We start from the raw sequence: 27,069 nt of genomic DNA, 5'->3' as shown, positions 1-27,069 counted from the left end.
TCATCAATTAGACATGCAGTTTTGAGTAGACCCTGGGTTATTACCCATCAAAATACATAATTCTACTGTTAAATAATAATTGAATTCATGAAAATATGTCTAAATTACTATGTTTTCAAAATTTTTTTATTTATTTAAAACAAATACAAAATAGAAAAAAGAGAAAAAATTTTCATTTAAGGTTTTTCAAGGGTGAATGTTGAAAACTATCTTTGCATGTATTTTGAAAATAAAAAGGTATTATTAAAATTTTTTTAAAAAGAAGTAAAAAAAGAGACAATGAATTTCCATTTCAAGAAAGCTTTTGTATAAATACTATACATTACTAATTTTGTATTTAATTTATACTTTAACATATTTAACATGTATTGGTCAACCTGCCATCTAGGGGAGGGGGTGGGGGAAAGGAGGGGAAAAATTGGAACGAAAGGTTTGGCAATTGTCAATTCTATAAAATTACCCATGCATATAACTTGTAAATAAAAAGCTATTAAAAAAATAAAAATAAATACTATACATTGTATTGTACTACACATTGCTGTCCATCTTTGTTTGCTTGTAGGTTTTCTTTTGTTCTCTGCTGTACACTTTTTCCTTTATTCTTTTTTCCCCTTTCCTTCTCTTCACCTTCTTGGGCACAAGAATACTGTAACATACACCCATATGCACAGACATATACATAGATACTTACAATCAAATATAGGCACACATGCACATATACATCCTTCATAAATCCAAGTTTTCCATATTTTCTAAGTCTACCAATTCATCATTTCCTGTAGGATAGTAGTATTTGAATCTTATACTCTCTAATCATTTTAAATAGTCTAAAACAATATTAATTAATATGGCTGACATATGGTGTAGTTTCCTTATTTTTTTTCTTCTGAGAGCTCAGGTATTTCTGCAACAAAATCATGAAAATCTGGCAATTCATTTATTATCCATTTGTTGTTGTTGTTCAGGGTTATGCTTAACTTTGTTGGGTATGATACTTTTGGTACAACCCTAGTTCTTTTGCTCTTTCATATAAGTGTTCTAAGATCTGCAGTCTTTTAATGTAGCTACTACTAGGACTTGTGTGATTCTAATTGTGGCTCCGTTGTATTTGAATTGTTTTGTTGTTGTTGTTGTTGTTGCTTATGATATTTTTTGCCTTGAAAAAGTGTAAGGGTTCATTAGAGAGGCCAAGGCAAGTGCAGTTAGGATATAACACAGGTCTGTGACCTGGAGGTCCCTGGACATGATGGGTATGAGTACATAGGGACTTCCTTCATGGATGGGACCTCCAGCCATGGCAGGAATGCTAAACACTTTGAAATCGTGTCAGGAATAGGAAGTATCTCTATCTCTGATTGGCTATGCCTGTGACCTTCATGGATCTGATATCAGCTCAGTAGAGGAGGAGCCCGACCCTTTTTCACCTGGAACGCAGCCTTGGGGAGAGAGACTAAGAGAGTGCAGGAGGTCATAGAGTGAGGTGTAAACCATGTGAATAAAGTCTTTAAGCTTGCCTGCTAAAACTCTCGGGTGCTCTGTTGTGCTTAAACTGCGTCCATATGAGATAGCTAATGGACCCTTACAAAAAGGATATTTTGGGTTTTGAAATTTGACTATCATGTTCCATAGGTTTTCCTGATAGGATCTCTTCAGGTGATGATCAGTGAATTTTTTTTTTTTTTTCTATTTCTACTTTTTCCTCTTATTCTAAGACTTCAGGACAATTTTCTTTAATTATTTTTTGTATTGTATCTTTTTTTATTTTTTTTTTTTTGGTTGTTGTTTGTTTTGTTTTTGTCACAACTTTCAGGTAGTCCAATTATCATTATGTTTGATCTTTTCTCCAAATCTGTTATTCTTAAGAGATGTCTTATATTCTCTTTTGTTTTTCCATTCTTCATATTTTGTTTTATTGTTTCTTGGTCTCTTATGACTTTGTTGGTTTTTCTTTATTCAATTCAAATTTTCAGAGTCATTTTCTTCCTTCAGACTCTGGATCTCCTTTTTTAGTTGTTTGATTTTCTTTTCAAAATCTTGTTTTTCTTGGATTGGTTTTGTTTTTTTTTTTTAGTTTTTTTTCTTATTTGTTTTTGTTTTTTCTGCAATCTTTCATTTGATTTTTAAAGTTTTTTTTTTTTTAGTTTTTCTATGAATTCTTTTTGAGCAGATGGTCATTTAAGATTATTCTTTGAAGTAGAAGTAGAAGAAGCTTTTTTAACTTCAGTATCCTCCTCTGAAGACAAACTTCAGTCTTTCCTATTCCCATACTAACTTTCTAGGGTTGGGTTTTTTCTCCTTTGCTTTCTCTTTCTCTCTTTTAATTTGTAGCAGACTGCTAGTGCAATCACCTCTAATCCTAGGGCATAGGGGATGTTATTTCTGGCCTCAAGTTTTCCTTCAGTTCTCCCCACTGGCCCAGAACCTAAAACCAAGAACCCCATCCTCTGTAAGGATCCCTTAGAGGGATCCTTAGAAGATCCTAGCTAGTATCCTCCCTGTCCCACTACTTCTGCTCTCACTAGAGTTGTGCTGGTTCCTTCTCACCTAGGGCCACATCTTGGTCTGGTGTCCCTTATTAGCAGAGATTCCCTCAATCACCCATAACTTCTTAATTGCCAAATAAAATTGAAGTGGGTTGTGGTCCCTTTAAGAAACTGTATTTCCTATTGATCTGTGATTCCTTTCAGATTCCCAGCCCCTCCTAGTTGAGGCATATCCTCCCCAGATAAGTTATCTTTCCAGGATGTCAGAGCCTTTGATTCAGTTACAAATCCTGGTCAAAAGTATCCCTTTGAATTCTAATAGGAGATTAGGGCTTGTCCCAGCCCCCATTCTGACTTGCTTGGACTGCCCAGCTCCCACTGGTTCTGATTCGCTTGTTGTCCCAGCCTCCACTAAGACAATATAAAAGAGCCAAACTAAAACCCTTTCTTGACAGAGGTTCCAAACATGCAAGATCCATGCTTGGGATGCCAAGGGCCTCTGTCCACTGGAATATTCTTTTCCAGTTCTACCTTCTCTTTATTCTCACCTATTTCCCTAACCAGACTTTATGCGTTTCTGACAGGATTTCTAACCTTATTTCCAATCCCCATAATAAACCTCTTTTATCAAGGTTTTTGGGTCTGTAAATTCCTTTACAGAGAACTTCTGTGCTGCCAGAAGAGAGTCCCCAAAACTCCCTCCCCTTGCACCGAATCCCAAGGGGTTGCAGAGGAGCCAAACCTCTGCAGGGAACCATTTGGTCCCCTGAACCCCGAACGTACCACTAGACCTTATCATTTAACTCCCTGACCACCAGAAACCCTAATTTCATTTTGGTTCCCTAAATCTAAACCCTATCAAAATGATATTTTAACAGTAAATATTCTCTATGACAACTCCTGAATAGTCTCTTCTTCCTTGGAATTTGGGATACAGCACTTCCATCTTTGTGATTATTCCTCTTCTGTCTCTTCTACTGTGGAAATGTTTTACTTCTGCCCCTTCTATTTGGGGCATATATTATTATATCCACTTTCTTTTCTCCCTCTCTGATCCCTTTTCCTTGGAAATCTTATCCACTCTTAAGGCTTCAACACTTCACTTCTATCTCTAGTCTTGACATTTCTTTCTTTTTCTTCCTTTCCCCCTTTCCTATTTACAACTCCTATTATACTTGTCCAACTTAATGTTCCGTTGATAACTCCAATTCAATATCTGAAAATGAATCTATCATTTGCTCCTTATATCTTGTTCCTTTTAATCATTCCATTTTTATTAGTGGCACAACCATTTTCCCAGTCACTAAATCATGAAAATCTTAGTTGATATTGTTTTTTTAAAAAATTCTCTTCCTTACTAGTCATAATCAATTAGTTGTTATATATTGTAGATTGTATCTATGCTGTATCTCAATATAGTCCTAGCCCAGGACCTCATGACCTCTCATGTAACCTATTGCAATTGCCAATAACTTCTCTGCCTAGCTCTACTTTCTCCCTTCAAATCCCCTACATATCACTGCTGGAATAGTTTTTGTGGCAGCAGGTCTAACTAGAGCATTTGTCCATGCCAAAAACTTCAATATTTTCCCATTGTCTATTTAATAAAAAAATAAATTCCTTAGTTTTATATTAAATTTATATAATTATATATAAATATAATATATGTAACAATAAAATATATAAATATATAATAAACATGTGAATATATAATATAAAATATATATTATATAAAATAAATAAATTTCACCATTTCTCTTTCAATTTTTCCTTCACACATTCTGTGTTTTTCTCAAATTGGACTACTCACTGTTCCCTGAACTTGTCCTATTTTTTCTTTTTCTGTCCCTTTGCTCACACCAGCTTCAACACTTTCCTGTGTATTGCTCTCTTAATGTAAACCTGATAAAGATCTGACCTTCCAGTTCACTTTAACTGGCATCTCCTCTATGAAATCTTTCTTAATTTTCCTACCTGGACATGATCTCTATCTCCTTCATTGTTACCTTGCCTACAAACATTTTATAATTTTGTATTACTCCTACTTGCCCATTGCATTCCAATTTTTGGATAGTTATTTGTAACTTTGTCTCATCTCTCTTTTTAGACTGTATAGTCTTTAAGGGATGGAGACTATATCTTATTCATAGTGTGTTGCACATAAAACATGTTTTTCTAATTGAATTGAGTGGATTGGATTAGATGATCTATATTTAGTTTTATGTTCTAATGTTCTATCAGTCATTGAAATAAATATATACATCTTGGAATGGCTATATTCTATTTGATTTTTCTGCCTCCCCAAAGTTGACCTGAAGCTTCATTGTAAGACCAAATTGCTAAACTTGGTGTTTGAACAAAAAAATATTACCAGGATGTTGTAACAAGTGTTTTATGCAAAGAGATTTAAAACAATAGTACAAAGAAAGTTGTGCAAACTTCCTTCATTCATCTCAGGATAATAGAACTTCAGAAAGTAGAACAGAGAGGAAGACAATTTCAATGGAAATTTAGTGATTTCCCAGTTGATTGTTTTCAAAGAACTACTTGTTTCAGCAAAGTTCTGAATAAGGTTTTTTCTAAGAAGAGCTCAGTTAGGAGAGTCAAATCAGGTTAAATACAATTTTTGGAGGTGTTGCTCTCAGGATTTAATTTTCAATGAACAGCTTGGTGATCAATTATCCAGAAAATGGATTGTTGGTTCAATTCAATAAGTTTAGGAATCTGGCATCACAACTAGGTTCTATAGGATATTAAAGAGAAATATAACTTCTACCTTCAAGGAACTTAAATTTAGTTGAAGAAGTAAAACTTACACTCAATAATAATTTACATTTATATAGACTTTAAGGTTTGCAAAATTTACAACCACTCATGAGGTAGGTATTTATCATCTTATTATCTTACCTTACACAGGAGGAAACTAAGAAGCTAAATGAATATGGTCATGTTCATGTAACTAGTTTACAAGTGTAATTAAATACTGAAATCAATACTGCAATGCTTCATTAAGATCCAAAGAGGTGTTCAATAGGAGATCTAAATATAGTTTGGGAAATTTCATGGGTTGGTATTGTGAGGTATCTCAAAATAATCTGTAGGCTTAGACTTTCTCCAAATCAAAAAGAAATTTTCCTTTGTTGCTTGCTAACAGCAGGCTAAATCCATAAAGGTTTCTAACAAGGAAAGGGGGTATTAGCAATTAACAAGGGGTAAGATAAGTTTCCTAGTGGAACTCAGAATTAACCAGGAGTGACTAGTTCAGTGAGTGGGCTAATGATTTAGGGAGTTAGTCATTGTGATGCTTAGCAAGTATACTAATCCTAAAAAAATAGATAGCCAGTTAGTGAGGTAAGGAAGGTTCTTTTATAGGAGAAAAGGGGACTGACATCATAACTTGGTTTTCTGATTGGATACAGTTATGTACGGGTCATAACGATTTTGTCAATGAGAGGTATTCAAAAGGAACAAAAGGTCCCTTAAATTCGAGATAATTTTATCAGTTCTCCTCCCTGCTTGCCTCAAGGAGTAGTTTGACTTTCAGATTGTTTACAATAATTCAGGCTCTCTAACTGTACCTACCTGCCTTTTTGGCAGTTGGAATAAATTGTTCTCATTCCCCTCATTTCACCTGGGGAAGTCTTCACAAGCTTGGGATAGACACCTCCCTAACTTACCTTAGGGTTTGAGATCCATTGGTTACCCTCCCCTCAGGTTTAGTCCATCTGCCAAAATGGTTTGCCAGGGTGTGCCACTGTGCATGCTCCAGCTTTTAGAGGTACAGGTGAGAGTTAGATGGTTCATATGGACACTAAAGGTGGAAAGGAAAGCAGCCCTATAAAGGGTGAGGCAGACCTCAGTCTTCCCTGAACACACCCTACAATCCATGATGTTAAATGCCTTCAATGAAAATAAATATGGCATGAAAGTCAGCTGCCCCACTGATAGTAAATTCTTCAGCTTGAAGAGGCTACATACAAAAACTAAAGTAGAGGGAGTGTTCGTGAATGATTTTTTGTTTGCAGATGATTGTGCAATTCCATGCAGTGGAAGCTGATGGAAAAAAGTATGGATCAATTCTCAACTGCTTGTGCTAATTTTGGCTTAACAATTAACACCAAGAAAACACAGGTGTTCTATCAGCCAACACCACACCATATGTTATGTCAGTTACAGCAAATGGAAATATTTTGTTTGCTGTGGATAAGTTCACTTACCTTAGCAGTATACTTTCCAGGGATGTACACAATGATAATGAAGTTGATACACTGGTAGAGCTAGTTCAGTGTTTGGGAGACTCCCAGGGAAAGTGTGGGAAAGAAGTATGAGACTGACTGCCAAACTGAAGTTCTACAGAGCTATGACCTCACTGTTGTATGCCTATAAAACCTGGACAGTATATCAGTGCCATGCAAAGAAACTGAATTGCTCTCTTTTGAATTGTCTTAGGAAGATTCTGAAGATCACTGGAAGGGGAAGATACCAGACACTGAGGTCCTTTCTCCTACTAAACTGCCAAGATTCAAACTACTGCAGAAAATGCAACTCCATTGGCCTGGCCATATTGCTCAAATGTCAAAAATACACTTGCCAAAAAGACTTTTTATGAAGAACTCACATAGGACAACGGCTCACAAGGTGGTCAGAAAAAGTGGTACTAAATCATGAAATGCACAGTCAGGGAACTCAGCCCAAATGTTCATAGGATCTATTTGTGCCCAATCCATAGAAGAGCATTCCAAGTTCATATTGGTCTGATCAGACACAAGAGGACACACCAACTTTAATCTAAATACTGATGTCACTTTGGTCCCCTTTGAGAATGAAGGACAATTGAATTGAATTGAACCTAATACCCATCTAGTTACCAGGAATCTCATCAATATTTTCATTTATATTATTGTAGTTGTTGAATATTTTGTTAGTTTGCTTTTGCTTCTTTCACCCTGTATGAACACATATAGATCTTATCATGTTTTTCTGAATTCTTCAAATTCAATTTATATTATTGTACAATATATTCAGAGACAATAGTTTCTCAGTCATTTCTAAATCAATAGTCATGCACTTTTGTTTTCAGCTCTTTGAGAGGAAGGATCCTTCCTCCCTCCCTATCTCCCTCCCTCCCTCCCTCCCTCCCTCCCTCCCTTCCTTCCTTCCTTCCTTCCTTCCTTCCTTCCTTCCTTCCTTCCTTCCTTCCTTCCTTCCTTCCTTCCTCTATATTCACAGAAGACAGCATAGAGTCTATACATAGTAGGTGCTTAATAAATGCCTGTTGATTGGTTGAATCTTTGCTTTTACAAAGTACTCCTAAGAATAACTAGATTTCTCTTTCTGTCTTTGACTTGCTTAGGTTATATATTTGACAGATGGTGGTTGGGATATTGGACAGTAGAGTATGCATAGTTGAGTCATTTTTCTAGTGCAATTCTAAATTGATAAGAATAGTGACTAGAACCAAGTATCTTATTATCATGTCTTCTTCCCATAGCTTTCCAACATTGACTGAGATTTGCCAATTAGTAAAGTGTGAGAGTTGTTTTAATTTTCATTTCTGTTACTTTTAGTGATTAGAATACGCTTTCATTTGGTTCTTTATAGTTTGCAATTCTTTTGATATATTTTGAGCACTTATCTATTGGGGTAATTGTTTATTATGTTATGTGTATCAATTATTTATCTTGGATATTAGATTTTTATCAGTGATATTTGATGCAAATAGTTTTTCCTACTCTATATACTATAGGATCTGAAAATTGCAGAAATCCTAATTCAACTATTTACTTTTTCTGTGGCCAAGAATAAGTCAGTTAAACTGTCAAATTCAATTTCTTCATTTGCAAAATGAGGTGGGCACAATGGATCAGATGTCCTCTGAGATTTTCTGGGTACTGCTCTAGGATTCTTTGGAGTTGTCTTATTCTAAGTTTTATTTTTTGGGGGGGCTAAATCCTTTTTAATTTTATGCAATTAAATAATCATATTTGTCCTTAAGAATTCTCACTCTAAGAAATGCAAATTAAGACAACTGTGAGATACTACTACACACCTGTCAAATTGGCTAAGATGACCAATGTTGGAGGGGATGTGGGAAAACTGGGACACTGATACATTGTTGGTGGAGCTGTGAACAAATCCAACCATTCTGGAGAGCACTTTGGAACTATACACAAAGGGCTATTAAACTGTGTATATCTTTTGATCCAGCAGTGTTTCTACTGGCATTATATCCCAAAGAGATCTTAAAGGAGGGAAAGGAACCTACACGTGCAAAAATGTTTGTGGCAGCCTACCCTGTAATGGCAAGAAACTGGGAACTGAGTGGATGTCCATTCATTGGAGAATGGCTGAATAAATTATACTACATGAATGCTATGGAATATTATTGTTCTGTAAAAAACGACCAGCAGGATGATTTCAGAGAGGCTTGGAGAGACCTACATGAACTGATGCTAAGTGAAATGAGCAGAATTAGGAGATCATTATACGCAGCAACAACAATACTATATGAAGATCAATTCTGATGGACGTGGCTCTCTTCAACAATGAGATGATTCAAACCAGTTCCACTTGTTCAATGATGAAGAAAACCATCTACACCCAGAGAGAGAACAGTGGAAATAGAGTATAGAGCATAACATAGTATTTTCACTCTCTCTGGTGTTATTTGCTTGCATTTTGTTTTCTTTCTCAGTTTTTCTTTTTCTTTCTTCTTGATCTGATTTTTCTTGTGCAGCAAGATAACTGTATAAATATGTATACATATATTGGATTTAATATGTATTTTAACATGTATTGGACTACCTGCCAGCTAGGGGAGGAGGTGGGGGGAAGGAGGGGAAAAGTTGAAACAAGGTTTTGCAAGGGTCAATGTTGGAAAAATTACCCATGCATATGTTTTGTAAATAAAAAAAGTTTTAATTAAAAAAAAAGAATTCTCTCTCTAGCCAAAGTTTTAAAAAGTACCTTCTTTAATGATCCTCTAATTTTTTATGTTTTTATTTTTCACATTTTATACTTGTTTGAGATTATTATGATATATGACATAAAATGTTGGTCTAAAATGTATTTTTTTCAAATTGTTTTCTAGTTTTCCCAGTAGTTCTTGTCAAAAAGGTAGTCTTTTCTGCAATGGTCGTTTGATAAACGTGAACTTCAGGCTACTGTTTCCCATTGATTCTATTTTTTGCTTGTCTAGTTTTTTCTACTTAACTTCACTGTTTTTTAACCAGATAGCTTTGATGATGATTATTTAAATAATACAGCTTGAAATCTGGTAAAATTATATCTCCTTTTTATTATTTCCTTCAACCTTATAAATTTTGTTTATTAATTTTGTCATTTAAAGAATTTTGTTATTATTTTATAAAGCATCCCTTTGTCATTATTATATATTAAAATATATAATATAATATACAATTATTTATGTATTAGGATAGCATTGTTTGTACATTATTTTAAAAAGTATTATTTTAATTTATTGGTATAGCCCAAGAATTATTACTGAATATCTCTCCAGTTATTGAAGTCTCCTTTTATTTCTATATAGTGGTCTATAATTATATTTATATAATCTTTACTGTGTCTTGGTAGATTAATTCTGAGATGCTATGCACATTTAGTAGCTATTTTGACTAGAATTTTTCTTGTTTGTTCCTGCATTTTATTACCACTATATAGAAATGCTGATAATTTTTGTAAATTTATTTTATACTGCTTTCTATCGTTTCCAAAGTTAATTATCTCAATTACTTTTTTCATCCTTCTCTAGGTTTTTCTAAATATAAAATCAAATCATATGCCTGATTGTTGTTAATTTTTGTCCAACTCTTTGTAATCCCAATTGGAGTTTTCTTGGCAAAGATATCAGAATGGTTTGTCATTTCCTTCTCCAGCTCATTTTACAGATGAGGAACTGAGGCAAACAGAATTAAAGTAAATTGTACAGGATTATATAGTTAGTGTCTGAGCCCAGATCTCAAGTCAGGAAGATGAGTCAGGAAGATGAAAGACTCATCTTTCAGACTTCAGGCCTGGTACTCTATCCACTGTGCCCCTTGATGAACAAACAAATGAGGGTAATTATGGGTCTTCTTTGCTGATAATATTTTAAATTTTGTCTAGGATGATATCAAATAATAGTAGGGAAGGATGGGCAAATTTGCTTTCCCCTCTTTTGCATTGAGGAAACAGTTTTTCTTCATTGCAAACAATGCTAATTAACATTTTCAAATATGCTTTTTGATTGCATAAAGAGGGGTCCTTCCATGCCTATGCTTTTAGTATTTTTTAACATAAATGAGTATTATGTTTCAAAAGTTTTTTCTGCATCTATTGAAATAATTAAGTCCCTTTTTTGTTTTCACAGGTTATTTGGGTATGTTGTTTTTCTGCTGTTGAATCATTCTTGAATTTCTAGCATGAACCCAGCTTAATCAATGTGAATTATTTTCTCAATTAATTATCATTTCATTGTGAAGGTTTTACTTAAATTTTTTGTCAATATTCATTAGTGAGAAAGGGCTACAATTTCCTCTTTCTGCTTTACCTCACTGAATGTCAAAACTAAATTTGTTTTATAAAAGTAGTTTGGTGATGTACTTTTTATCTTTATGTTTGAGAGTAATTTTATAGCATAGGTATTAATTGTCTCTAAAATGTTTGATACAAATTACTTGCAAACTGTTCTCTAAAGTTTTTTATTTGATATTTAGTTTATAGCTTGTTTAGCATCTTTTTCTGAGATTAGGTTGCTTACTCTTTCTATTTTTCCTTTTATTTTTTCTTATAGGGGAATTTAATCCAATTTAATATTTTATATGTTTTGCAGATACTTGTCAGCTTCCTTTAAATGAAACTTCATTTCCACTCAGTTTATTACAATTCATTATGTTTATTATCTATTTTGGTAATTTAATTTTCCTCTCTTTTTTCAATTATCCTGAAAGGCAATGTTAACCAATATTAGTTTTTCAAAAAAAAATTTTCCAGTTTTTACATTGGCTTATCAGTTCCACAGTTTTTTATTTTCAGGTTTCTGTATTTCTCTTTTAATTTTAAAAATTTCTTATTTTCTATTTGTTTGATAATTTAATTTCTAGATTTTAAAGCTTAATAAATTGATTTCTTCCCCCTGCACTACCCACTTCCTAACATATAAACATAAAATTTCCCATAGGGATTTTTAAAAAAACTAGTTCTGGTTTGTTGTCTCATAGTTTTGATTACCTTAATTATAATTATTTATTATTCCTATTATTTCAATTTTTACTACATGTTATTTAGACTGTTATTACTAAATATTTATTTAATTTGGCATCTTTTGCTTTTGTTTCTCTTAGTTGTTACAATTTTCATTGTATTCTGATCTATAAAAATCAATTTTATTATTTCTGCTTTTTGTTCATGATTCCTTTATGCCCTAATATATTATTAGTTTTTTGCAAAGGATATATTAACAGTTGTTAATGATATATTTTATGTATATGATATGTGCATATAAATGCATCCCTTTTAAAAGTTGCCTTAGTTCAAATCTGACTTTTCCAACAACTTGTTCAGCATTATAATTTTCTTTTTAACTATTTTTCTGTTAGAATTAACCAAAACTGGAAAAAGCATTATCAAAGACTATTATCATTATGCTATTACCCAATATTTTTGCTTTTTTAAAAAAATTATCTACTGTCACTTATTATACATATGATTCATTTTAGAAACTTTTCATTGTGAATGGTACATTCAAACATAATATAGTTTCTCTAACTTTTTTTTTTTTTATTGTATGTTCTTTTTTTTTTTTTTTTTTAATTTAATAGCCTTTTATTTACAGGATATATACATGGGTAACTTTACAGCATTAACAATTGCCAAACCTCTTGTTCCAATTTTTCACCTCTTACCTCCCCCACCGCCACCCCTAGATGGCAGGATGACCAGTAGATGTTAAATATATTAAAATATAAATTAGATACACAATAAGTATACCTGACCAAAACGTTATTTTGCTGTAGAAAAAGAATCAGACTCTGAAATATTGTAAAATTAGCTTGTGAAGGAAATCAAAAATGCAGGTGTGCATAAATATAGGGATTGGGAATTCAATGTAATGGTTTTAGTCATCTCCCAGAGTTCTTTTTCTGGGTATAGCTAGTTCAGTTCATTACTACTCCATTAGAAATGATTTGGTTGATCTCGTTGCTGAGGATGGCCTGATCCATCAGAATTGGTCATCATATAGTATTGTTGTTGAAGAATATAATGATCTCCTGGTCCTGCTCATTTCACTCAGCATCAGTTCGTGTAAGTCTCTCCAGGCCTTTCTGAAATTATCCTGTTGGTCATTTCTTACAGAACAGTAATATTCCATAATTTTCATATACCACAATTTATTTAACCATTCTCCAACTGATGGACATCCATTCAGTTTCCAGTTTTTAGCCACTACAAAAAGGGCTGCCACAAACATTCGTGCACATACAGGTCCCTTTCCCTTCTTTATAATCTCTTTGGGATATAATCCCAGTAGTAACACTGCTGGATCAAAGGGTATGCACAGTTTGATAACTTTTTGAGCATAGTTCCAAACTACTCTCCAAAATGGTTGGATTCGTTCACAACTCCACCAACAATGCATCAATGTCTCAGTTTTCCCGCATCCCCTCCAACAATCATCATTATTTTTTCCTGTCATCTTAGCCAATCTGACAGGTGTGTAGTGGTATCTTAGAGTTGTCTTAATTTGCATTTCTCTGATTAATAATGACTTGGAGCATCTTTTCATATGACTAGAAATAGTTTCAATTTCTTCATCTGAGAATTGTCTGTCTAACTTTTTTTTTAAAGATTGTCAATCTTTTTGTTGATTTATCTGAGGTAATGATAGAAACTCCTGTTTCAATAATTATGTTCCCCAAATGTTTATTTTTACTTTATGTTTTTGCTTTAAATATATTTCTTATGTATAGCATATTGTTAAGTTTTTAATCCATTCTTTATTTTATTTTTTCTTATAGGGGAATTTAGTCAATTAATATTTAGAATCACAATTTTCAAGTTTGTGGTTTTTTTTTTTTTTTCTGTCACCTTCCTTTCATTTTATCCTCTTTCCCCTAGTTTAGAGAAAACTGTAGTATTGAATTTTCCGGTCTCTTCACTAATTCTTCTATTTAAGTGATTTTAATTTGTGATAGCTCATTTTCAGTATATCTACTTTCTAATATTTGCATTTTTAGGATGCTTTAGAATATTCCTTAGAGATGTTAATTGTCAACAGAGGTGGCAAGATATAATAGGAAAGCTTCTGTAACCTTATTATGGGGACCTGTTCATGTTATATATTTTTTCTTTTGGGCTTATCTTTTTTGAGATCATTCTATCCTTCTTTTGGACTTATTCAGTCCTTTCTAAGTTATAGTCACTCATCTTCTTAGGGATCAGTTGTGTCTCAATCATTTCCTTTCAAGCATAATTTTTACCTCCATTTTGTAAAAGCTTATCTTCTGAAAGATTTAACCTTCACTATCTCTAACTCCTCTTCCCTAACTCTGCTAAATAGAGTTTATTCCAGAATCTTCTTTTATCTGTGGGGCTGATTCACAAAATTGCCAGATAACTTTCTTTCTGTTGATGGTAACCTCTCCCACTGCTCCTTCTGCAACCTGCCCCTCAATGTTCTAGTCTTCCTCGTGTGATTATATACTTTAGGACAGATTAAAGCCTTTCTTCTTGTGCCCTAATGAGAATATTCCTACCCTCACCTACTTTCCATTCCTTCACCCCAGAAGATGAAATTATTTGTCTGTATTATTCCAATGCATATCTATGAATAATGACATTAAATTTTCCCACTGGAATATGGATTCATTTTCCATTGTTTTGAATTTTTCCTGTTACAGATTTTGTGCTTCAGATTTCTCCTTAGCTCATTTTCTCTTTTTATAATCTCTGTGTTACTCAGACATTCTTATTTTTTAGAAAGAAAATTAAGCCAAAACAACTCCCCCACTCTTCCCTTCATGAGCCTTAGCCATAGAAAAATAAGATTTCATTTCTTAGAATTTCATTACAATGTAGAAACATTTAATGTTCTATTTGATATATATATATTTTTTTACAATTAATACTTACTCACTTCTGGGTGCTTTGTGAAAGAATAATTTGAATTCTATTCTTTTGTTAAATATCTAATTATTTTCTTTGATGTTTTGACACAATTTTTCAGGATGTTACTGAAATTCTATTTATTCTCTCAAGATATACCATCTATTTCCATAGAGCAGGAGTTTTCTCTATGGTTTCAAAAGCATGGTATTTATATGTTCTTTTTCATGCTCCCCCTCCCCCTGTTTAATTATCTTTTTGCATCTTCTTTTCATATTCTATAGTCTTGTTTTCTAAGTTTTAATGTCTTTTTCTGAACTGAAAAATATATTCTATTATTTTTTCTTCTGATTGTGGTGCTCTCCAAGTTCTCCATCTTCCTCCTTTTTCTCCTTCTCATCTTTCAGAATTTATTGTTATGCATAGTGTTTGCATAACAATATAACATATTTATCCCCCCTTCCTCCTTTTTTTTTTCTTCCATTCTTCTCTTGCAAATTTCCTGGTGAAAAAAAAAATTCCTCCATAAATATAGCCTGAAAACTTTTCTGCAATTTCTAGTCTTAGAGATTTGCCAGGGGCACTGGTGGTTTAAAGATTTCCCCCCAGAGTCTTATTGGGTATTGCCTCTTTTAAGGATCTTTTCCTTAAGAGCCCTCATTTCTGTTCCAGTTTCTTTGATATTTTCAATTAATTGTTTGTTCTAGTCAGTCATTCTGTGCATTCTTGGAATTGCTCATTTTCATTTCAGGGAGCCATGCAAAATTTGTTGTAATATCTTCCTTCAAAGGATTTTGACTTAATATCCTTTTTGTTTTTCTCGGAAGTTCTTGTCCTTTGATGTAACTCTTTTCTTTCAATCTGTGTCCATTTCTTCTGCTCAGCCTTCTTTTCTGTTTTTATTAACCCCTCTGCTGATTTTTATATGGTATTCTTGATGCAAATGTGAGTCTTGCTACAGGTTCTTTGCTCACTAAACATATATAAGGACTTTCCAATCCTTTAATAATAAGGTAGCTTTATGAATGATTGTTTTTGAGCTAGTAAATAGCACTTAGTAGTGAAAAGAGGCATTTCTTTGTTCCTTTGTACTTTAGTTTTTCATTTTGATCATGAATGGTTAATGTCAATTAATATAATTATTTATATTTGCCATAATTTATGAAGATTGTCTTTTAAAAATATTTTCAACTTATTTTGTCCAGTGCGCAGCATGTTATGTATAGTTTGCTTATTAAATGTTCATAAGATAGAACTGAACCTTATTTTTCTCATATAATTGAGACACCTTCCCCGATATTTCTTCCTTTAACTATGATGAAGAGTTAATTCCTTGTCAAAAACAATCCTTTTTTTTTTTTCCCTGAGGCAATTGGAATTAAGTGACTTGCCCAGGATGACACAGCCAGAAAGTGCTGTGTCTGAGATCAGATTTGAACTCAGGTTCTCCTGACTTCAAGGCTGGTACTCTATCCACTGCACCTAATAGGTGCCCTGAAAGTCAATCCTCTTAAGGAAGACCCTTTATCTTATTCCTTTTGACTTTTTCAGGAGATTGTTACTATTCTTACCTCTGCTTTCTCTTTTATTTTTAATCTCTCTTTATGTACTGGCTTCTTTCCTGATATATAATGTGTTTGATTCCCTGCTTCTTTTTCTTTTTTTAAAAATTCAATTCTATTAAATTATTTATTTTTAACATTAAAAAAAATTTTTGAGCTCCCAATTCTATCTCCCTTTTTAGCCACTGAGAAGTCAAGGACAATTTATGATGCGTCTGATGTAATATGATTTTGTGGTCCCCTGACCTTGAGGGGCAATAAGTCAGTAGTCCTAACTCTTATAGCTTTGGAATCTGCCTCAGGAAACTCCCATACCCAATCTGTCTAATTCTGACCATTCCTTAGTGGTCTGATTCTGACCACTCCCACAGGTGAAACTCCAGAGACAATAGTGAATAAGACCATTCCTCAATTCATTGCTGACTGGTAATTTTTTCAGTAATAATCTGGTTAACTGAGAACCACTCCTTCCTACCAATGAGCCATAGAATTGGCATGTCTATGATTAAAAGATGTATAAAAATATCTCCTTTGCTTCTGTTTCTCTGCTGAAATTCCACTAGAATTCTAGTCAGTTTGTAATGGCATTATAATTACAATAAAACTTTGCCCCTTGACTCAGAGATGGTTTCAAGCCTACAAATTCTTTTGAGACACCTTGTGATACCAGTCTGGGACCCCAAACCCTCTTTCCCAATCTCAATATTTCTAATTTCTCTCTTTCCTTTTATTCTTAAAAGTCTTTTGAAATATTTTTGACCTTATTATTTAATTGAAAATGATCTTTTTTTAAATGATATATATATTTTTGAGTACAGTCAAAAACAAAAAAGGAAGAAGAGATTTAGGATCATAGCTACCCCAGATGATTTGTTTCAAGTGAGAATTTTTCTTTTCTTTTTTAAAAACAGGGAGACATTGGAACTATGCCAGCAGGGCTATACAACTATATCTCTTGACTCAGCAATACCAGTACTAGATCTGTATTCCAAAGATAAGAAAGGAAAAATAAAAAGACATTATTTGTACAAAAATATTGATGGCAGATCTTTTTGTGATGACAAAGAATTGGAAATCAAGGGGATGTCTATCAAGTGGGAAATGGCTGAACAAGCTGTAATATATGATTCGGAGATAATTTCAAAAAAACCTGACAAGACTTAACATAAACCTATATGATGCAAAATATAGCAAGAAAAACCAGGATCTAATTGTATATAATAAGATTGTAATGGTGATTGACTATGAAAGATTTTTTTTTTTTTAATTTTTCTTGCCTCTCTCTCTCTCTGTTTCTCTTTTTGCAGTATGGTTAATATGAAAATACATGTTGTATGACTTTACATGTATAATTGATGTCATAGATTGCCAAAGGAGTTTATGACACAAAAAATTAAGAGTCCCTGATCTAGTTCAAGCTCCTCATTTTACAGATGAGAAAACTAGAGTCCAGAGAGATCAAATGACTCGACTAAAGTCATACTACTAGCACTTGGTAGAGTTGGAATTCAACTCCCAGTCATTAAACTCCAAATTCAGCTTTTTTATATTATACCCTGCTGCTAGATTATACAATATTACACAAAATTTCAATACAAAAATGACAACATTGTAAATGGAAATAATGTAAAACAATTGAAATTAGATATTGTGAAATTAAAAAAAAGCAAGATTAGCATCAAAAGAGAGACATTTGATAATTTTGAAACATTTCATATAATGCCAACTTTTTTTGGATCAATTGATTTGCTGAACTCTTTCCCCTTTATCTTTTCTTAAAAATATTTAAGGGTTAGCTTTCTAGGAAAGAACAGGAAGACATAAAAGGGAAATCAAGAATATGTAAAAACAAAAGATAATAGAATCATAGAATCAGAGTTGGATGGGCTACCTAGACCAATCATTGCTTGACCAAGCATCCCTCTGTAACATACTAGTCAGTCAACCTTTCCTTGAAGATTGTTAGGCTTCACATCTCCGGTCACATCCATACCATACCATATCCTACCTTGACTACATAAGAAAGAAGTATAACACATCTGCTAGTCCTAGTAACATCTTATTTTGTTTTTCTCCAGATAAGAAAGGTTAAAAACAGGAGGGAAAGATAGGAAGGGAAGGGATAAAGGTGAAATGGCAAAAAATGCATGTAAGAAGATAATGGAGTAGAGAATGTAGGTAGGGTAATTGCTAATAAAGTTGTTTTATTCCAATCCATAAGTTAATCATTTCAATTAATAGATTAGCACCTCGGAAGTTAGAATTTGTCAGTTATGAAATAGTTCTAGAAATTAATTCATCAAATATTTACTTAACACAATGTGTGTGAAATCTTATGTTACCATTGAGGTTAGGCAAGATACAAAGAAGTATAATATTCAATATCTGCTTTCCAGATATTTACAATGTAGATACAAGTTGTAAAAAGGTAAGAAGTTTAAAATAACAACCCAAAGACCTTAACAAAGTAACATATGCTAAATGTCAAATGACTGATTCCAAAGGGCTTAGGAAGTTTGCTGGGCAGAGATTGTTTACCTGGTGTAGTTAGGAATGTGTTAAAAAGGTAGGGGAGTCAGAAAGATTTTAGAAAGTGGATAGAATTTGGATTAGAGGTGAGACTGAGACTAAGAGGAGGTGATAAAGTCCTAGCCATACTTCACTTTGAATATAACAATTTACCCTTTTCAGATTAAAACAAACAAACAAACAAAAAAACACACACCTTTTCTACCAGTTACTGCCAATTTAGGTGAAAGTGACAGAACATGTATTATGAAAACACAGGAAATCTTGGGTTTGGAGCCTTAAAATCACAGTTCGAGGTTACTAACTGTGATTTTATCCTCAAGCTACAACATCTTTTTTAACCTCAGTATCCACATCTTTCTTTAAAATGAAAGAATTGGGTCATATGATTCGTAAAATTCCATCCTATTTCAGATTATGTGATCAGAGGTGTGCTGTATGGATTTGAGAGTAGGGATGCAAAATCGAGAAGAATAGGTTTTAAATTATAAAGACCTAATAGATTCTTTCCGGATGTTTCTACTAGGCTGGAACCCAACAATATCCTTTTTGTATTATATATTTGATGGAAAAATGGTATCCGGGTGGAAAAATCTTTACCTTATTCAAAGTGCATACCTCACCGTGCTTCTGTGACCTTTACCCTCTTTTAGCATCTAGTCCACTGAAACACAGTAAAAGCTCCTCGCTCTTTGTCTGCGCTTCACCCCTTTGGGAGTAGACTCCGGCTAAGAGATGTAGAAGGTACAAAAGGCGCAGGCGCAGGCGCAACTTCAGGTAAGTAATTTAGTCCTTCTGCACTCACTCCTGGCCACACCTCCCTAGGGGTGGGGCTGGGAGGAGCCCCTGGGGCGGCGGTGGTGGAGCTTTCAGCTTCTGGCTCAAGTAGGTGTAGGGAACTAGATCGTCCAGGATGTAGCGGTGGAAGCGTCATCCTTTGGGGTACGTTGAACGAAGCAGCTAACGAACCGAGGTCCGCCGAGACGCGCCAAATCAGGTGTGAGGACTGGCGCAGGTGAAGCAAGAGGAGAAGACATCTCTGAGAACTGCGAAGCCCAAGTCTAGATCCAGGCTGGGTGCTTCTGTCGTTCAAGAGCACTATTCCTTGGATGAGGTGAGAAAAAATGGGGTGGCTCCCGCTCCCCCCCCATTCCCCTCCTGTCTTCTGGCTTATGCTTCTGTCCGTGGGCTCTTCACTCACCACCCCCTTCCCCACTCCAGCTGGGCGGGGCTCTTGGTCTTTTCTCCGCCCTTCCCCGCTATCTGGTCTGGTAGGTTTTACTCAGGTGATTTTGGCGGAGGAGTTTTAATCCCTCGGAGTTTAGCTGTCAATCTAAACCTTGCTTCCTATGATTAGGAGAGTTAACACTGAAAGGCACCTTCGAGATTCCCTTACAATGGAAGAAACTGAGGATCTGAGGGGAATAAAGAAACTGACTAAAAGCCACACAGGCAATAAATAGAGCAGGCAAGGTTTGGAGGCTGGAAAGGTTTGAAGCTGAAAGCTGGACTCCAACTCTCCAGGTCTACTTGGCCTTAGTCCCCAGGTAAGCAATTACCTTTCTTTTAGGCCTGGAGGAGGTGAATGATGCCAGCAATAGTGACAAGAGTAAGCTTGCTCACGGCTCTTCAAAGTTTGTTCTTTGACTGTGTTCACTTTTTACCTTCTCTCTGACAACAACTTTTTCAGCATCCCCAATGCCTTGAGTAGCCCAGTAGTCAAGGTGACTTCAGAGCTCAGCTTAGTCCAATTCCCTAACTTTACTGATGAGGAAAATGAAACCTAGGAGAGGGAAAGGGGACTTTGTCAAGATCCCGCAGCTATCTCCTAAGCAGAGCTCATTTCTATTTTATTCCCCTTTTCAATATACACTGATTATAACCTCAAAAGTCGTGTCCTCCTCCTCAGTCCTCAACCATTTGGCCTCTTCCAAAGGGGATAGAAATGATTTATTTCCATGATCTATTACAAACCAATATTATACTTTTTCAGTAATTTGGTTCTGCTTTTTGAAAGGGATAAAGCTGCTAATTTCCTTTTGTGTTTATCATTTTTAATTCTTAAGAAATGGCTAGCATGTATAATACCCTTCTATGTAGAGTCCCAGAACAAAGACCAGGAAATCTGGCTTTTACTGTCCCGGGTTTGCTCCCCTATGCTTAAACTGTTTAAGCTTAAACTGCTTAAGCATTCTTAGTTGTTTTTTCCTCCATCTAGGCAGAGCGTGATTAAAGTTAGGCATTTTACTAGATTGTTTGGGGAACCTTAAATACTAGTGGCAAAGTACTTTGAAGTAACAGAATTGGAATTTCAAAGTTTATTAGAGAAGATTTAGTTCAATTTCTTTACTTCAGAGGAAATTAAAACTTCATCCTTTCATCCTTTATCTTTTTTTTTTTTTTGTTCTTGGTTTCAATAAGGAAGCTAACATATTAGTACTAAGAACAAAACAGCTTGAGCATTCTGAAAGTTTTCGTATTAAAATTTTGTATCTTAATAGCCTAGTCTTGATAATAGTCTTGAGTTTTGTTTTCTGAATCACATTGCTGTGAATACTACAGTAGTCAAAGTAATTAAATTACTAAATTTTAAAAATAGATGTATGTCAGAAAATCCCCCAATCATTTGTAGAAGTCCTAAGATAACTTATTCTTAAAATGTTATTTCATGAAAATTATGTTTTCATTTCAAATCTTATAGAAAAATAGATTTTAGTTTTAGGTTTCTGAATAATATATTTTACTGTATGAATAGTATTTGTTTAGGAATTATGGGGAAAATGACAATATTTCATACTGTTATAAAAAACAGTATGTAGTAAGTTGAATTTTTTTTATTGTGCAATGACATTAATACGAAGGTGAAATTAATGTTTTTTTCTAAAATGCAAATAAGTGTATTGTTTACTACTTTATTATATTATTGTAATAAAATTGCCTATTTTGGAAATTGTGAAAATTCTAGAAGATCACTTCTGGAGCCAGATTGTGTTGTAACTGACACATTTGGAATGTAACTGTCCTGGCATTTTTATGGTAGTAAGAATAAAAGTGTTGAAAGGGCATTGTTTTACATAAACTAAACTAGTTTTACTTTTAGGTATAGACTAGGTAAAGTGAAGGATAAAATGAAAATTTGTAATTGTTCCTAGTTTGTTCTCCTTCCTCCTTCCCCTCTGCCATAAGGTGAGCCTTTGCCCAAACTTGTTAGGAGAGGTGAACTTTGATTTTGTAAAGAAAGTAACTCTTCAATGAAACATAAGTTGAGGTATTTGGGGCTTGCACTTTGTATAACTACATGTGTTCTTGTTGCTGGAATTAACACTTGTTGAATTGATGATGCTAATTCTCAAGTATTCGGTTTGTCCATCTCTTAATAAAAACATTGTATAGTTACTTCTGAGCCATTGTTAAATTCCATGAAATTGGCAATTTCCTCTACTCTTCCCTGCCCCCCCCCATTTTAACAAGTGTATAAGTGAACAAGTAACAATATAAGAATAAGTAACAAGTGAAGCAAAATCTTCAGCACATAAATTTTCTGAAATATAGCCAACATCTGTTATTGCTGACTACTCAAATATTTTAAGCAAAACTAAATTGGACTTAAAAGGCAGGAGGTATTAGATTAGATCAATGGTTCCCATTTAGTGGTCCAGTGATGGTCATATTCTTTAGTGGCACCATAAGTAGTAAATAATTGTAAAGAATATAATGAGTAGTGTATTAAATTATTATGGTGGGTCCCAATATGTTTTTTTTTTTTTGGTTGTTGTTGAAGGGGATTTGCAGGAATAAAAAACCACAGGAATTATTGTATTAGATAATGACTTCTTAGTCACTTCTCTCTAGTTCAACTCTGTAGTTGAACAATAAGTGTTTCATTGTATTTCTTAAAAGTGGAAGCCTTTTCACTGTATCTGAACTATTTGCTATTAGACCTTCACGTTTGTGACTTCTTTATAAGTGTATACAGATCATTAAATAATGTTTTATTTGTAATCTGCAACTAAACTTGAAAATAAAGAACTTTTGATCCCTTTAGAATTTTTGTGAATGGTATCCAGAATTAAGTTTTCTTTGAACTGTGCAATTTGCAGTATTTTGAATTTAGTTTCTTCCAGAGTAAATATGAAGTTATTAACTTAATTTGAACAAATTTGACATCATTGAAGGATAGCAAGAGGTACTTTGAATATGATTTCTTGCTTCGTCTATAATAAATTGGATGTGTTTTTTTAAATAAGTGAACACATTTATAAAATTTGATATGTAGTTAGAGGTTATTATGATTACTGTTACTGAGCTCTAATTCAATTCTATTGAGTATAGAATGACTGTGTGATTAAGTACACATTAAATTATTGATATATCTCTTTTAGCTAATTTGACAGGTATAAAATAATATCTCAAGGTTGTTTTGTTTTAATTTGCAGCTCTAATCAATAATGATAGCAATTTTTCATATGACTATAAATTGTTTTCTTTTTTTTTCTTTTTTCTTTTTATTTTTTGCTGAGGCAATTGAGGTTAAATGACTTACCCAGAGTCACGCAGGTAGGAAATGTTAAGTGTCTGAAGTCAGATTTAAACTCAGGTCCTGCTGACTTCAGGGCTAGTGCTCTATCCAGTGCATCACCTAGCTGTCCTTTGTTTTCCATTTTTTATCCAAAAACTGATTGTTCATATTTTTTGACCATTTGTCAAGTGGGGAATGACTTGTATTCTTATAGATTTTACAATAGTTCTTTACATATTAGGAGAGCTTTATCTGAGAAACTGTCTATAAAATTTTTATGCTTTCCTTTTTATCTTGGCTATATTTGTTTCATTTGTACAACCTTCTTTTAATTTAATGTAATCAAACTGATCAATTTTACATCTCATTCTGTTCTCTCTCCTATTTATTTGTAAATTGTTCACCTATCTATATCTAATAAGTTCCTTGTTCTTCAAATTTTCTTGTAATCTCTCTTTCTATGTCATGTATCCATTTTGACTTTAACTTGGCAAATGGTGTAAAATATTGGTCTATGGCCAATATCTGTTATATCACTGTCCAGTTTTCCAAACATTTTTATTTATTTATTTTTTTTTACCAAATAATGAAATACTACCTCCTGAACTTAGCCTTTACACCTGCCAGTACAAGTTTACTATATTTCTTTTGCTGATATAAATTGTATGTCTACTCTGTTCCACTGATCTACTTTTCTATTTCATGGTCATTGCCAGATAGTTTTGATAATTCTACATTACAATCTTATATTAAAAGTGTTCTCTTAATTATCAAATCTAATGACCTTTTATTGATCTCCATCATTCTTTATCTCTCCAGGACATTTGAAACTATCAATTACCTTCTCCTCCTGTGTGTCTGACCATTTTTCAGTCTCATTTGCTGATTCTTCATTTATTTTTATTTTTTACCTACTAGCTCTGTTTGTCCTCCACTGTTATGTTTGGAGTCCTTTTCTCTCTGTATAGACAATATTATTTCACTTGGTGATCTTATCAGCGTCTATGGGGTTAATTGTCATCTCTAAGCAATGATTGTTAGATCTATGTATGTAATTTCTAGCCTCTGTCCTGAGCTACAATCTCCCATTAAATTTGCCTTTAACTATATTGGACTTCCCTTTTCTAAACTTCTCTCTTATGACAAGGGCATCCAGTCTTATGGCCTTGATGTCATAAGTGAATGATGAAAAAGCATTTATTAAACGCTTCTCACAAATCAGGACCTGTCTTACCCCTAAGGGGCTTACAAGATTACATTCCAATGAAGGAAGACTATATGCAAAAGGGAATAGAAAAATGTTTGAGGTAGGAGGAGGGGAGTAGGGAGAGAAAGAAAGAGAGAGAGAGAAACAGACAGACAGACAGACATGGGGGAGAGGAGGAGGGAAGTTGGAAGAGAGGGAAAGGAGGAAAAAAGAGGAAGAGGGAGAAAGAGAGGGAGGAGGAAGAAGGATTTGTTTTGAAATCTAGAAAGTCAGGAACAGTACTGGAAGTGAAGTGAAAAGGAGAGCCCTTTTGCAAACTAGAACTCCAGAAAGAACTCAAAAATGGGCAAAGGAATTGGGAGTGGGTTTTGGGAGCTATATTCCAGCATTAACAAGCACTAGCTTAGTAGGATGTTCTAGGACAAGGGAATCTCGCAAGCACTAAGGGGAATTTCAGGATGAGATGGCAGAAGAGCCATGATTTCGAAGTCTATAAAATCATATAGGGGGCCATATAGGGAATGAGCTCACATTCTAATTGGGGGAGACCACACATAAAAGAAAACTTAATTATAGATGAGATGAAAAGTCATAGAAGTCCTACTTGGTAGGTGGTAAGATCCAGATACCTTTAAATTACTTGAATAGTTACTATGGCAATGCCAAGGGACTATAGGACATAGTAGGGCGGATAGACAATCTGAGGAGATCTTTTAGAAATTGATCAAGAAAAGCACACGCTTAAGGAGGGAGAAAGGAAAGGTAAATACAGGATCCCAGATGATAATTCTTTCTGCCAATTGACTGTAATTAATCACAAATCTGTAATTTGTTGTCAAGCTTTTTTCCAAGTTGTCAGGTTTTGTTTTTACTTTCATAATATCTCTGGCATAATTCCATTTCTCTTCATTTGCATAACCATAATAACTCTTGTTAGAACTTTTATTACCTCTAATTTTGACTTTTTCCATGGTCTTCTAAATGTCCACCTTGTTTCAAGGTTTTCTCCTCTCCCATTTGTTGTCTATCAAAGTGATTTTCTTTATTTTTTTCATTTTTCTTTATTTTCATTTTAATGATTTTTTTTGTTTTTTCAAATACATGCAAAGATGATTTTCAACATTCACCTTCACAGAACCCTATGTTCCATTTTTTTTCATTTTCTCTTTCTTCTCCCCTACCTCAAGACAGCAAGCAATCTGATGTAAGTTGAATGAGTGAAATTTTAAAAACATTTCCATAGTTGTCATGCTGAGCAAAAAATAATCAAATCAAAAGGGGGAAAAAACAAGCAAACAAATAACAAAAAAGATGAAAATTCTATGCTTTGATTCATATTGGGTCTTCATAGTTCTGTGGATGGCACTTTCCAACCCAAGTTTGTTGGAATTGCCTTGAATCATGTCATTGTTGAAAAGAGCCAAGGGCAACACAGGGAGTCGTCACATAATCTTGTTGTTACTGTCTACAATATTCTTTTGGTTCTGCTCACTTCACTTAGCATCAGTTCATGTAAGTCTTTTCTAGGCTTTTTTGAAATTAGCCTGGTCATCATTTCTTATAGAACAGTAATATTTCATTACATTCATATACCATAACTTATCCAGCCATTTCCCAGCTGATGGGCATCTACTCATTTTCCAGTTCCTTGCCATTACAGAAAGGGCTGCTGGAAAAATTTTTGCTCGTTTGGGTCTTTTTCCCTTTTTTGTCTCTTTGGGACACAGGTTCAGTAGAGACACTGCTGAATCAAAGGGTATGCACAGTTTTATAGCCCTTTGGACATAGTCTCAAATTGCTTGCCAGAATGGTTGGATCATTAGTTTTTCCACATTTCCTCCAACATTCATCATTTTCTTTTCCTGTTATTTTAGCCAATCTGAGAGGTATGAGTTTGTATCTCAGAGTTGTTTTAATTTGCATTTCTCTAAAGAATAATGATTTATAACACTTTTTCAGATAACTAGAAATGGCTGTAATTTCTTTGCCTGAAAATTGTTCATATACTTTGACCATTTATAAATTGTGGAAAATGGCTTGTACAAAATAATTTTCTTAATATGCATTTCTGAATATGTTACCTCCTTGCTCAGTGAGCCCCAGTGGCTTGTTATTGTTTCCAGGCTCAAAATTAACTCTTTTGTTTGGTATTTAAAGCTCTTTATTATCTGCCCTATTCCTACCTTTCCAGTTTTGTATTTCGCTTGCTTTTACAAAATCTATGATCCAGCAACATTGGCCTATTTGGAATTCTTTCAACATAGTATGGCATTTGCAATCCAAGTGTGATTGCTATTCTCTATATGCCTAAAATGCTCTGCCTCCAAACCCCTACCTCTTAGTTTCTCTTGTTTTTTCAAGATTCCACTCAGATCCTACCTTCTTTAAGAAGCCTTTCCTGCTATGCCAGTGATCTCTACTGATGCTAATGTTTTTTTCCTCTCAGATTACCTTCCATTTACTTCTTATATAACTTGTCTGTATTTAGTGATTTGCATGTTACCTCCTCCATTGTAATGTAAGCTTTATCATCATAGAAGTTATTTCTGCCTTTGTCTCCCCAACATTTAGTGGGGAGAGAAAGGGAAAGAGAAGAAGCATTTATATAGCATTTACTGAAAGGCAGACTCTATGCTAAGTACTTTGCTGAGTAGGTGTGCATCCTGG

The 27,069-nt window shown here is 34.0% G+C and overlaps 1 protein-coding gene across 9 annotated transcripts in view; it reads left to right on the top strand.

The window, feature by feature from the left end:
- Positions 1-19,535: 19,535 nt before the first annotated feature.
- TC2N (tandem C2 domains, nuclear) overlaps positions 19,536-27,069 on the top strand; it is a 46,976-nt gene continuing 39,442 nt past the window's right edge. For 3 of the 9 annotated variants that reach the window (XM_012547115.3, XM_012547131.3, XM_023501282.2), the window contains exon 1: positions 19,954-20,223. The gene's annotated coding sequence lies outside the window, so the exon portion shown is untranslated. Of the gene's footprint in view, positions 19,791-19,953; positions 20,224-27,069 lie in introns of those variants that run through there. The other 6 variants (XM_012547126.3, XM_023501287.2, XM_031952289.1 and 3 more) reach the window with 4 other exon arrangements.

This window comes from Sarcophilus harrisii, chromosome 2, assembly GCF_902635505.1.
Source record: "Sarcophilus harrisii chromosome 2, mSarHar1.11, whole genome shotgun sequence".
Lineage (NCBI taxonomy): Eukaryota > Metazoa > Chordata > Mammalia > Dasyuromorphia > Dasyuridae > Sarcophilus > Sarcophilus harrisii.
The sequence above is the reverse complement of the archived record's forward strand: the minus strand, read 5'-3'. Positions and strand labels throughout refer to the sequence as shown.